General features: G+C 37.2%; 1 protein-coding gene across 1 annotated transcript in view; it reads left to right on the plus strand.

Annotated features, from left to right (window-relative positions):
• Positions 1–13,346, plus strand: part of CNTN5 (contactin 5) — a 1,372,716-nt gene that overhangs the window by 935,807 nt on the left and 423,563 nt on the right. The window lies entirely within an intron of this gene.

Below are 13,346 nucleotides of genomic sequence, written 5' to 3' on the forward strand. Positions count from 1 at the left end.
ACCACTGCTCAATGAAATAAAAGAGGATACAAACAAATGGAAGAACATTCCATGCTCATGGGTTGGAAGAATCAATATCGTGAAAATGGCCATACTGCCCAAGGTAATTTATAGATTCAATGCCATCCCCAGCAAGCTACCAATGACTCTTCACAGAATTGGAAAAAACTAGAATTTTTTTAAAAACCTATTATTTTTATTATACTTTAGTCAAATGTTTTATGTGTCTTCCCCAGTCTCACTCTCAGGTGATAAACATGCATCCTATTATGTTGTGAAAGAGAAAGCAATTAGAAAATAACCTCCACAAGCTGTCATCACCAAGTCACACACCAGTTAGCATTTCTAGCCGTACACTCTGACTTCCCTTTTTTTTAGTATATATTATACGGTACAGTATATAGTACAGTATAGCATAGTGTAGTATAGTATAGTGTAAGTCAGATACAAAAGAATTTCCTTTTCAAAGGTTTGGCTTATTCAGCGTCTTTGTTCTTCGTTCCTTACTTCCAAGGCCACACTACTTCCTTATCCTTTGTTCCTCCCTATTTTAATTTCAGTAAACAACTTTCCCAATGGTCCTTATTTACAGAGCTCACATTTGCTACCCACTCTGAAATTACCCCTCCCATCACAACAGCTTTTCCCGCTGAAACCGCCCTTCCTGCCAGTGTAACCACATTCCTGCACCTTTCAAGTTAGCCAATCAGGTTCAGCTTAGATTGTGCAGTCCAACTCCAGCCAGTGGAGGCAGGACACAGTAGCAGGGATAAGCTGCATTAAGGATAAAAACCTCTTCCCTCCTTTGTTTTGTGTGCTCTCATGACCAGACTTGGGAGCAGCATTCTTCTGCAGAAGCAAGTTTTGCCTTGCTGAGAAATCCTTTCTTTACATGCTCTTTTTCTTTGTGACTCCAAGCTTTACTTCCGACAGTATAGTATAGTATAGCATATGCATTTGTTGCAGTTCTAAGACTAATCTCTCAACTTGTGTGCTCTGTAGTTCATCTTTTTTTGCCTACTTTAAGAAATTGTTTCAGGAGTACCCCTTCTTCTGCATTTTTATCAGAGATTGATTCCTCTTCTGGAGCAGTCCCATCAACATGGAAACCTGCTATTCTTTCCTCCATATAAAAATAAAACAAAGTAAATCTCCATTGGCCAATGCCCTCTTCATTCAGCTACTACCTGATTTTTGGTTTTCCTTTACAGTAAAACTTCAAAAGCTTTGTCTTTATATACTCTATCCAATTCTATTCCTCTCAGTCAGTCTGTGTGTTTCTCTCTTCCCCCTCTTTTTGTCTCTACTCTCTTTCTCTTTTTAACAGATTTATTGACATGCAATTTTTATCCCATAAAATTCACGCATTTTAAGTGTACAGTTCAGTGAATTTTGGTACATTTATATAATTGTGACTTCATCACCAAAACTCAAAAGATACTTCCATCATTTCAAAAAGTCATTCAGTCCCTCTCCTACTCATGTCCCTAGGCAATTTTTGCTATGCTTTCTGTCTCTATAGTTTTGACTTTTCTAGAAAATTTGTTGTATTTTATTTAAGACATGTTTTTGCCATGTTACTCAGGCTGGTCTTGAACTCCTAGGCTTATGTGATCTGCTCACCTGTAATTGCAAAGTGCTGGGATTATAGGCATGAGCCACTGGGCCCAGCCAGAAATTTCATTTTAATGCAATCATAGAATCTGCAATCTATGTATGTGCACGTCTGTGGGTGCTTGGTTTCTTTTACTTGGCAGAATCTGAGGTTCATTTGTGTCATGGCATGTATCAATAGTTTGTTGCTTTATATTGCTGAATAGTATTTCATTTTAAGAACGCATTCCATTTTGTTTATCCATTTGGATTATTTTCAGTTCTCTTGTGGGTCACTTCTTTCTCCATAAAACACTGTTTTCACTTAGCTTAAAAGATTCCTCACTGTTGATATTCCTCCACTCTTTCTTCTTAATCTCCTTTGCTGATTTGTCTCATCTCCTCAAACTCTTAATTTTATAGTCCCCCAAGTGTCAGTGCTATAACTTCTTATTTCCTTAATAAACTCACACTTTGTTAGTTTTCACCTGATAATAAAGCTTTAAATATCTAAATATCTGAAATCTCCCTAACACACATCTCTAACCCAGGCTCTGGCTTGTATGTATATCCAACTGCCTATCAGTATTTTCATTTAGTTGGCTAATAGGCACCTTAGTCTTAACCATGTTTAAATCTGAACTCCTGGTTATTTCTTCCCCATACCTTCTCTAGCTGCAGTCTTTTCCACCTCTATTAATAGAAATTTCATTCTGTACATCAGGCCTCAGAGCCATTCTTCACTTCTCACTTTCTCTACACCCCACATACAAACCATCGGTAATTTTATTGGTGTCAGCCCACTTTCTGGTCCATAGACAACATCTTGCTGTGTACTCACATGGTGGAAGGGGCCCAAGAGCTCTCTTGGGCCTCATTTGTAAGTGCGCTAATCTCATTCATGAGGGCTTCACTCTCATGACTTGGTCACTTACCAAAAGTCTCGCCAACTAATACCAGCACATTGGCAGTTAGGATTTCAACATACTACTTTTGAGGGGATATAAACAATCAAACCGTAGAAGGTGGTATTTGGAGATGGGGCTTTTTTTTAGTTTTATATGAGGCCTTGAGGGTTAGGCCTTTATGATAAGATTAACGACTTTATTAGAAGAGACACCAGAGAGCTCTCTTTCTCTACTGAATGTGAGAAAACAAAGAAGGTGTCCATCTGCAAACCAGAAAGAAAGCCCTCATCAGAAACCAACCATGCTGTCACCTAATCCCATACTTCCAGCCTCCATAATTGTGGGAAAATAAATTTCTGCTGTTTAAGTCACCCAGTCTGTGGTATGTTGTTATGGCAACTTGAGCAGACTAATGCACCATCTCATTCAGCCTAATATCAAAGCCAAAGTCCTTACCATCGCTTGGAGAAGCCTCACCATTTGCCTCCACTTGATCTCTCTGAACTCAGCTACTGCTTTCCCTCCTACTCTCTTTCTTGTAGTTATCATCATTTCCTTGATGTCTCCTGCCTTAAGGCCTTTGCAGTCGCTATTCCCTAGGCCTGGATCATGTATATCCAGGTATATGAATGGCTCACTCCCTCACATCCATGTCTTTCTTTAAATATCACCTTAGTAAAACCTTTTATGATCTTCCTCTTTTGATTTCCACTCCACAGTTCATTTCTCCATCTTTGCTTTATTTTTCTCCATAATACTCACAACATTCCATATACTGCCTTTATTTTTCTCCATAATGCTCATAGCATTCCATATACGGCACACATTTACTTACTTAGTTGTTCATAGTTTGTCTCCTTTGGTTACAATGCAAATTCTACTAAGACGTAAATTTTGTAGGTTTTGTTCACTGTTATTACCCCAGTGCCTAGGACAGAGTATGAGCTCAAAAATATTTATTGAATGAATCTATGTATAATATTCAGAAATATGTGAAATGAGCCCAGGTTTTAATAAACATCAGAAACTTTGATGGAAAAGTCATAAATAAGAATGGGAAAAAACAGATCAGCTATGTAACGAGAAAACCTTTTTTAAGATTTACCTTTTTCTCATAATTATGTTGTGAAATGGTGCATTAATTTTAGTGCCTTGCCTATTTGCTTTAAAGAAGAACTTTGAAACTATCTTGGGAAAAAATAGTCAAAAATGCTTGCTGAAGAAACAGAATATATTAGTCCATTTTCATATTGCTATGAAGAAATACCTGATACTGGGTAATTTATAAAAAAAAAAAAAGAGGTTTAACGGACTCACAGTTTCACCTGGTTGGAGGGCCTCACAATTATGGCAGAAAGTGAAGGAGGGGCAAAGGCACGTCTTACATGGCAGCAGGCAAGAGAGCATGTGCAAGGGAACTGCTCTTTCTAAAGCCACCAGATCTTGTGAGACTTATTCACTATCATGAGAACACAATGGGAAAAATTCACCCCCATGATTGTTACCTCTCACTGGATCCATCCCACAACACGTGGGGATTATGAAAGATACAATTCAAGATAAGATTTGGGTGGGGACATGCCAAACCAAATTACAGAGGAAGTGAGAAAAGAATAATCCAGGGTGAAGTTTCTGATCTGACATTTATTAGCAATGACTTCAACAACTGCCTTTGTTTGGGTGTAATGAGATTGATATTATGAAATTAGTAAATAACCTGATACATGCCAGAAATCTTAGAAGCAAGTTTCTGTTTCATCCAAATAGTCATGTAGATTATCATAGCATACTTGTTCAACTGATGCTTGATTGCATTTTGTTTCCCAATCTTGTTTTACGTCCTTTTTTCAAATCATAATTAGTTTTTTATTTTATCTGTTGGAACAATACAATGTAAAGTGTCAGGAGTCAAATTTTATTATTTTTATCTTTCCAAGTAGGTTATATGTTCTTTCAGTATATGAAGCTTACCACCTTCTACTTCATATTCCCAATATGTAGCACAGTGTATGATCCTTACTAGGTGTTCATTAAATGCATGTGAAATAACTGAAATGCTGATTCTAATAGTTGAGTTTTGCAAGGTTTTAGACAGTTCCTGTCAGCCTTCTGGTATTAGCTCATTGTATCCTATATTCATGACAGATATTTGGGTCACGTAATATCACATTCATGTATTGCTGTTTCAAAGTGTAGCAGCTACTATGATTCAGTGGAAGCTGTATGAAATGATAAAACAGTTCATACATCAGAGAAGATTAAAAATTATTCAGAAACAGCCCACAGATCCATTTTCTTATTACCTCAAATAGATGTGCAATGCTCATTTTTCTTCAAATAAAAGCAAAAGCTTAGATTGAGTTGATAGCTAAATTTCTCCGTTTTCTTCCCAAGAGATCAATATTAATCCCTGTCAACAACATATGTACATGAAAATATCTTGTTTGGATCCTGAGGTGGTTATTCATCTATAAGACAATAAATATATATATATTTGAAATGTTAAGCACACCTACCCCAAATGAGTTTTGATTGCCAAAAAACATGTTTTTCAGTTTAGTAATTTTGAAATTGAGGGTTATATTGTAAAGAAAGGCTCTGTGAAAATGTAGAAATAGCCTCATAAAACCTATAAACATATATAAAATTATTTTACTATTTAGAAGCTATCATTTATAGATACTTTCTACGTAAATAAGTCATTTATTACTATTTTACTTACATATTTGACTTTATTATGTATAGAAACATTCAAAAGCTTATGTTGAAGTGGTTTATTTACTTTGGGGTATATACCCAGTAACGGGATTGCTAGGTTGAATGGTAATCCTAGTTTTAGTTCTTTGAGAAATGTCCAAACTGCTTTCCACAGAAACTGAGCTAATTTGCATTCCCATGAAAAATGTAGCAGTATTCCCTTTTCACTGTGACCTAACCAATATCTATCTTATCTGTCTGTCTGTCTGTCTGTCTGTCTGTCTGTCTGCCTATCTATCTATCTATCTATCTATCTATCTATCTATCTATCTATCTAATCTACCTGTCTATCTATCTATCTGACGGAGTCTTGCTCTGTTGCCAGGCTGGAGAGCAGTGGCATGATCTCAGCTCACTGCAACCTCCGCCTCCTGGCTTCGAGCAATTCCCCTGCCTTAGCCTTCCGAGTAGCTGGTAGGTACTACAGGTGCACACCACCATGCCCAGCTAATTTTTTGTGTTTTAGTAGAGACAGGATTTCACCATGTTGGCCATGATGGTCTCAATCTCCTGACCTCGTGGTCTGCCCGCTTCTGCGTCCCAAAGTGCTGGGATTACAGACGTGAGCCGCAGCACCCGGCATCTATTATTTTTGTTTTACTTTTTAATAATAGCCATTCTGGCTGGTATAAGATGGTATCTCATTGCAGTTTTCATTTGCATCTCTCTGATAATTAGTGATGCTGAACATTTTTACATGGTTGCTAGCTGCTTGTATGTTTTCTTTTGAGAAGTGTCTGTTCATATCCTTTGCCTACTTTTTGGTTTTGTTGCATTTGCTTTTGAGAACTTAATCATAATTTTTTTTTGCTTCGGCCAATGTCTAGAGAGTGTTTCTTAGGTTTTCTTCTAGGATTTTTATAGTTTGAGGTCTCATGTTTAAGTATGTAATCCATCTTGAGTTAATTTTTGTATATGATGAGAGATAGGGATCCAGCTTAATTCTTCTGCATGTGGTTAGCCAGTTTTCCCAGAACCATTTAGTGAACAGGGTATCCTTTCCCTCTTGTTTATTTTTGTCATTATTTTTGAAGATCAATTGGTTGTGGGTATGCAGCTTTAATTCAGGGACCTCTGTTCTGTTCCATTGGCCTATGTGTACCAGTACTATACTGTTTTGATTACTGTAGCCTTGTAGTATAGTTTGAAGTGGTTATCATGCTTTTTCTGTAGTTTATTTGCTCCTTTTTACTTTCACTTATTTTTATTAATATGTTTTTAAATTGTAATTTTCCTTCTGTTCATTTCAAAATTTAATATTTTATTTGCTATTTTCAAAATTACATGCAAAATCTTAATACAGCTATTTAACATTATTTTTGAACAGTTTCAATGCAGTTGTTTCTGGTGATTAATGAATCTGTTCATTCACACAGAATTTGAAGAAGAAAGGGTGTGTAAATTTCTGGCTTTATGAAATACAGTACCTAAGAAGTGGAGAATTTGGTTTAGGATAGGAAAAGATTAGTTGAGTTCTGAATACATGAAGTCTTATATATCTATAGGTAGCTCGGAAAACTGGATATAAATCTCCAGTTCTTGATATACCTGACTCCCATAAAGTGCAAAATCGTAGACAGGTATATCTCACTTAAATATGCTCTCCAAACAATCAATTTCTCTACCATCACTCCTCCAGTTATAGGTGGAATTGTGGTGGTATGCATATCCATCAGGAGGAGTACTAGTGTTGGCTAGTGTTGCATGTACATTGGATCTCAGAGGGAAGGAAGATAAAATCATAATAATCAGTTAAATAGGAAGCACCAAGGCAACTGGAGTAAGTGCATAAAGTGAGTATTTGCAGACTAAACTTGCTTTATTTCTGCATATAAGCTTTAATCCAACATAGAAAATAGCTGAATTTATAATGTAATGAGCTATATAGCGAAGCTTATGCCTGAATATGCAGCAAACATAGTGCATAATGCATTTGGTTGTCCTTTTAACACTCCTTCATTGTAAACACTCTAACATATAGTATATCCAGTTTGGAAAGAATAGTCAAAATGCAATGGACACTGAAGGACTAAAGATGCAGGCCCCTTTCCAGATGCTAAATCTAAGCAACCTCTCATTTCCCTTGGCTTTGAGACTCCTTAGAAGTATTGGTTAGAGTAGAGCAAAGAGGTCTTCAGTTTTTGTGTATGAGCTGTAACACTTCAGCTGGGGCATTTCCTAGTAAAGAAGGAAAGAAACAAAAGAGAGAGTTTTTGTTTTGTGGGTTTTTTTTTTTTTTTTTTTGATTCTAAATACTTTTTCTTCAACCTAGTTTAAGACAGGCAGACAGGTTCACCATTCTCAAAATCATTGTGAAGGCAGATAAGGTATAAGTAAACAAATCCCGAGAATACAAGAGGTAGTCCCAAGAACACTATGATGAAGGCATACCAGATATTCTCTGCTTCTAAATAGCTATACTATACCATCATATTTCACCTGGGATTTGGACTCAGACATCCAGGGATTCTCATCCTGGCTCTGACACTTACCATTGGTCTGTCTGTTAAATTGCCCGTAGAGAAGGAATAATAAAAGCTACCTCACAGCATTGTTGTCAGAATTAAGAGGTAGTTTATGTAAGATAATTAGCTCAATGGTTGGAGGACAGTGAGCATTAAATTAACTTTGTCTTGATAATCTGTCTTCAAAAACCCTCTTTAAAATGCAAATACTTTTGAGAAAGGGGTTGTCTTAAATCATTATCTGCTAACATTAATTAACAGTTGGCAGAGGTTAGTTGACATCAAGCTGACAAAGCAACTAGAAGATGAATGGCACTTGGAAATGGGAATCTCAGAGTTTAAGAAGGGGAAGGGATCAAGAAAAGGAAAAATGAATCCTGACAGTTAAGTGAAAGGGTATCAAGTATCATTGCTATCTTCAGGAGACCTCTTTATCCTAAAATGATAAATACCAGAAATTGTTCCCTTAAAGCTGTATAAAATGGCAACCAAAATTTCACAGAGGTAAAAACAAAATATTTTTGATGATAGTTTTATTTAAAATGAGATTTTACGTTATACAATCTAAAACTCATAATTTAAAATGATGTAATCACAACAAGGACAAGAAAAAATGGACAAGACTTTTTTGGCATCTTTAATCTTGCAAAATAGTAAGATACCATGATACTCCTTGCTTCAAAATTAACTTTTATACCACAAACACAAAAAGTAATTGTTCCAAAAATATTTAAGGATTTCCACAAATTTCTAAAGATTTCTCTTAGTTGTTTAATTTCAAATCTCTATATATTTACATAAGATCTTTATTCTGTGAGAGTTATCATGCAGACTTTCATTTTTTAATAATTTTGTTTTATTGATTGAAGCTGTTTTCCAAACATGTCTTTATTAAATTAATGAAACCCACAACTTTTATAAGATTTACAGTTTTACTTTGAAATACGTTAATGTTGTATTCTTACATTTTAGAAGTAACTTATGCAAAAGATACTGGCAAGATGGAAATAAATAGATTCTAGGAAGTGTAATTGAGTGATACTAATTTTAAAAGTAATCAATTAGTCATTATTATGTGATTATGACTTTTTTTCCTAAAAGGATCTTGTAATTAGGGTTACTTGAGTTATATTATTTGGACACAGAGAGCTCTATTTTTAAGTTTTGCCTAGAATTAGCCATCTCTTTGGATAAATAGAAGCAAAGAAAATCAGTATTTTACATTGTATATGTATCCTATTCTATCTTTATTCCTGTTTTATAAGTAAGTTATTGTTACTACCATGTTGCAAATGGTAATATTGAAGCTCAGAGAGCAAGTTGCCTAAAATCTCATGGCTAATAAATAAAAACACAGAGATCCAGGTCTGTGATTTCAAACCCTATGTCCTTTTGACTATATCATATGGTCCTTACATATTGAGTATACTGTATTGTATTAGTGCATTATCGTACTGCTGTGAAGAAATACCTGAGACTGGGTAATTTAGAAAGGAAGGATGTTTAATTGACTCACAGTTCTGCAGGGCTGGGGGCCTCAGGAAACTTAAAATCATGGCAAAAGGGGAAGCAAATACACCCTTTTTCACATGGTGGCAGCAAGAAGAATTGCCAAGCAAAAGGAGGAAAATCCCCTTACAAAACCTTCAAATCTCTTGAGAACTCACTCATTGTCACGAGAACAGCATGAGGATAACCACTCTTATGATTAAATTACCTCTCACCGGGTCCCTCCCACAACATGTGAGGATTATGGGAGCTTCAATTCAAAATGAGATTTGTATGGAGACACAGCCAAATCATATTATTCCACCCCTGGCCCCTCTCAAATCTCATGTCCTCACATTTCAAAACAGTCATGCCCTTTTAACAGTCCCCAAAAATCTTAACCAATTCCAGCATTAGCTCAAAAGTCCAAGTCAAGTCTTATCTGAGACAAGGCAAGTTTCTTCCTGGTTTGAGCCTCTTAACATCAAAAGCAAGTTAGTTACTTCCTACATACTATGGGAGTACAGGCATTGGATCATTACAGCCATTCCAAATGGGAGAAATTGGCCAAAATGAAGGAGTTAGAGGCCCCATGCAAGTCCTAAATCCAGTGGGGCAGTCAAATCTTAAAGGTTCAAAGTGATTTCCTTTGACTACATGTTCAACATCCAGGTCACACTGATGGAAGACGTGGGCTCCCATGGCCTTGGGCAACTCTGCCCCTGTAGCTTTGCAGGGTACAGCCCCCTCTCAGCTGCCTTCATGGGCTGGCATTGTTTGTGACTTTTCAAGGCTCACATTGCCAGCTGTCAGTGAACCTACTATTCTGGGGTCTGGAGGACAATGGCTCTCTTCTCACAGCTACACTAGGCAACACCCAAGTGGGGACTCTGTCGGGGGGCTCCAATCCCACATTTCCCTTCCACACTGCCTTAGCAGAGGTTCTCCATGAGGGCTGTGTCCGTGCAGCAAACTTCTGCCTGGACATTCAGGCACTCCCATATTCTGAAATTTAGGCAGAGGTTCCCAAACCTCAATTCTTGACCTCTGTGTACCTCCAGGCTCAACACCACATGGAAGATGCCAAAGTGTGGGGCTTGCACCCTCCAAAGCCATGGCCTGAACTGTATCTTGGCCCCTTTTAGGCACAGCTGGGATGCAGGACACCAAATCTTGAGTCTGCACAAAGCAGCAGGGCCCTGGGCCTGGCCCACAAAACCATTTTCTCATCCTAGGTCTGTGGGCCTGTGATGGAAGGGGCTGCTATGAAGACCTCTCACATGTTCTGGAGACATTTTCCTGGTTGTCTTGGTGATTAACATTTGGCTCCTCATTACCTATGCATATTTCTGCAGCTGGCTTGAATTCCTCCTCAGAAAATGGGTTTTTGTTTCACATTATCAGGCTGCAGATTTTCTGAACTTCTATGCTCTGTTTCCCTTTTAAATGTAAGTTCCAATTCCAAACCTTATCTTTATGAATGCATAAAACCAAATGCTTTTTAGAGCACCCAAGTCATATCTTGAGTGCTTTGCTGCTTAGAAATTTCTTCTGCCAGGTGCCCTAAATCATCTCTCTCAAGTTCAAAGTTCTACAGATCCCTAGGGTGGGGGCAAAATGCTGCCAGTCTCTTTGCTAAAACATAGCAAGAGTCACCTTTATTCCAGTTCCCAAGAAGTTCCTCATCTCCATCTGAGACCACCTCAGCCTGGACTTCATTGTCCATAATACTGTCAGCATTTTGGTCAAAGCCATTCAACATGTATCTAGGAGGTTCCAAACTTTCCCCCATCTTTCTGTCTTCTGAGCCCTCTAAGTCTCTAGGACATTCCAAACATTTCTACATTTTTCTGTCTTCTTTTCAGCCCTTGGAACTGTTCCAACTTCTGCCTGTTACCCAGTTACAAATTCGCTTCCACATTTTTAGGTATCTTTTCAGCAGTGCTGCACTCTCTGTGGTGCCAGTTTACTGTATTAGTCTGTTCTCATGCTGCTGTGACAAAATACCTGAGACTGGGTAATTGATAGAGGAAAAACGTTTAATTGGTTGACAGTTCTGCAGGGCTGGGGAGGCCTCAGGAAACTTACAGTCATGGTGGAAGGGGAAGGAAACATGTCCTTCTTCACATTACAGCAGCAAGGAAAAGTGCTGAGCAAAAGGAGGGAAAGCTCCTTATAAAACCATCAGATCTCGTGAGAACTTACTGACTTCATGAGAACAGCATGAGGGTGACTGCGCCCATGATTAAATTATCCCCCACTGGTTCCCTCCTAAGACATGTGGGGATTATGGGAGCTACAATTTAAGATGATATTTGGGTGGGGACACAGTCAAACTGTATCACATATTGTTACTGGTGGCAAGTCTGAGCAGGATCCTTGGTCCTCGATTCTTGTCTTGTTGGAAGAAAGAATTTGGCCAAGAAATGGTAGTAGATTTAAGGCAGAAATGAGAGTTTATTGAAACAATGGAAAGTCCATTTGGAAGGCCCCAAGTTAGAAACTCAGAAGATTGAGTGCCTTGCCTGATCCTTAGGTCAGTGCTCTTATAGACTTAATGTTTCCTGCTTTTTATCCTGGTCTTTTCCCCTCATCCTTCCTGTTGGGCAGGATGTTGACTAATCACAGTATGTAGAGTGACTTGCCAGTGTCTGGGAGGGGCCACATGTATCGTTTGGTGGTTGAAGTTATCTGCATGCTCTCTTAGAGCACTTTTCCCTTACCAATCTAGCTCCCCCAGAGGAAGGTCATATACTGGTCAAACTGCCATTTTGCCCCTTACTGCATATGCATGTTGCCCCTTACTGAATATATTCTCAGGAAAAGATCACAATCCGCCATTTTGTCCCTTACTGTGCATCCCTGAACATGTCCCAAGAGGAATATCAAATTCCACCTTTTTGACCCTTACTGTTTATGCCTGGATGTGTTTGTTCAATTCCTAGGATCTTATTGGGAATTTGTTGCCCAAAGCTCAAGAGGTTTCCTATGTGTTAGGAAATGTTCCTTCCCCTCATGCCAGTCTTGACCACTCATTTCTGAGAAGACTGCCTGACAACTGCCTCACAGTCACCTGACAGTTGCCTGATATTCTTTGGGGCCCTATTCTGCCCTGTTCATATCTGCGTATCTACCTACTCTAACAATATGGTCTGAAATTTTACTAAAAATATTTATTTTGTGTATACATAGGCCACTCGTTAACATGTTTGTTATGCCAATTCAAATAAACAAGAGATTTCATCAATTTTGATTGACTTGACCAAATTGTTGTCTGAATTAAATATTTAATGCTTCCCAAATCAAGAATATAAACAATAGATAAAAATAAACACAAACACACACACACATTTTAGTATTTTTAGCAAGTAAAATAATGCAGTGCGTAAATGTATATTTTAGCAGTTATTTAGAAGCCAGACAAGATAGACAATACAAGGATACTGAAGGAAATGCTTGAGAAATAAAGGAATTATTTATTTTCCTTTGTGAGTAAAAAATGTATAAATTATATACTCTCAAATTAATCAGAAAAAGACTGCTTCAACCTAAACTGTGCTGTCCATTGAAACATTTGTAACAAGTACTTTAACTAGTTACTTAATAATATCTGAATTTAGTGCTTATCAACAGATACATTTTGACATTATTTTAAAATCTGCAGAGATCATTTTAAAAATATTTTACTTTAAAATATTTCAATAGAAAAATGTTTTGTTCTTTTCATTGCTTTTCCTGTACTTAATTGTAATATATTTTCCAGATACCACTAGAAAGGAAAACTCAATGTGTTTTAGAGTCTTTAGTTTTTTAAACTGTGTCTGACAAAACTTACACTGACAAAACTAAACTATCACAAAGCAAACACTTCAACAAGGAGTTTGTTTTAGAATATTTAGACACAGCATAAGGAAAAAGACTTAGAACACTGCAATAACCTTTGTTTTTTTACTTAGATTGGTTAGGGATTTTGATGTCAAGCAGCTCTAGTTTACCTAATTATTTTTGATTGTTTAATTGGATTTAACCACATATTAAAAGGATTTGACCCAAGTCCTTTAAAATAGCCTATTTTTGTTTCATCTTTATAGTCTACACAGAAAAACATAAAAAATAATGGATCAAGGAGGCAAGC

The sequence above is a fragment of the Symphalangus syndactylus genome, chromosome 3 (genome assembly GCF_028878055.3).
Source record: "Symphalangus syndactylus isolate Jambi chromosome 3, NHGRI_mSymSyn1-v2.1_pri, whole genome shotgun sequence".
Classification (NCBI taxonomy): Eukaryota; Metazoa; Chordata; class Mammalia; order Primates; family Hylobatidae; genus Symphalangus; species Symphalangus syndactylus.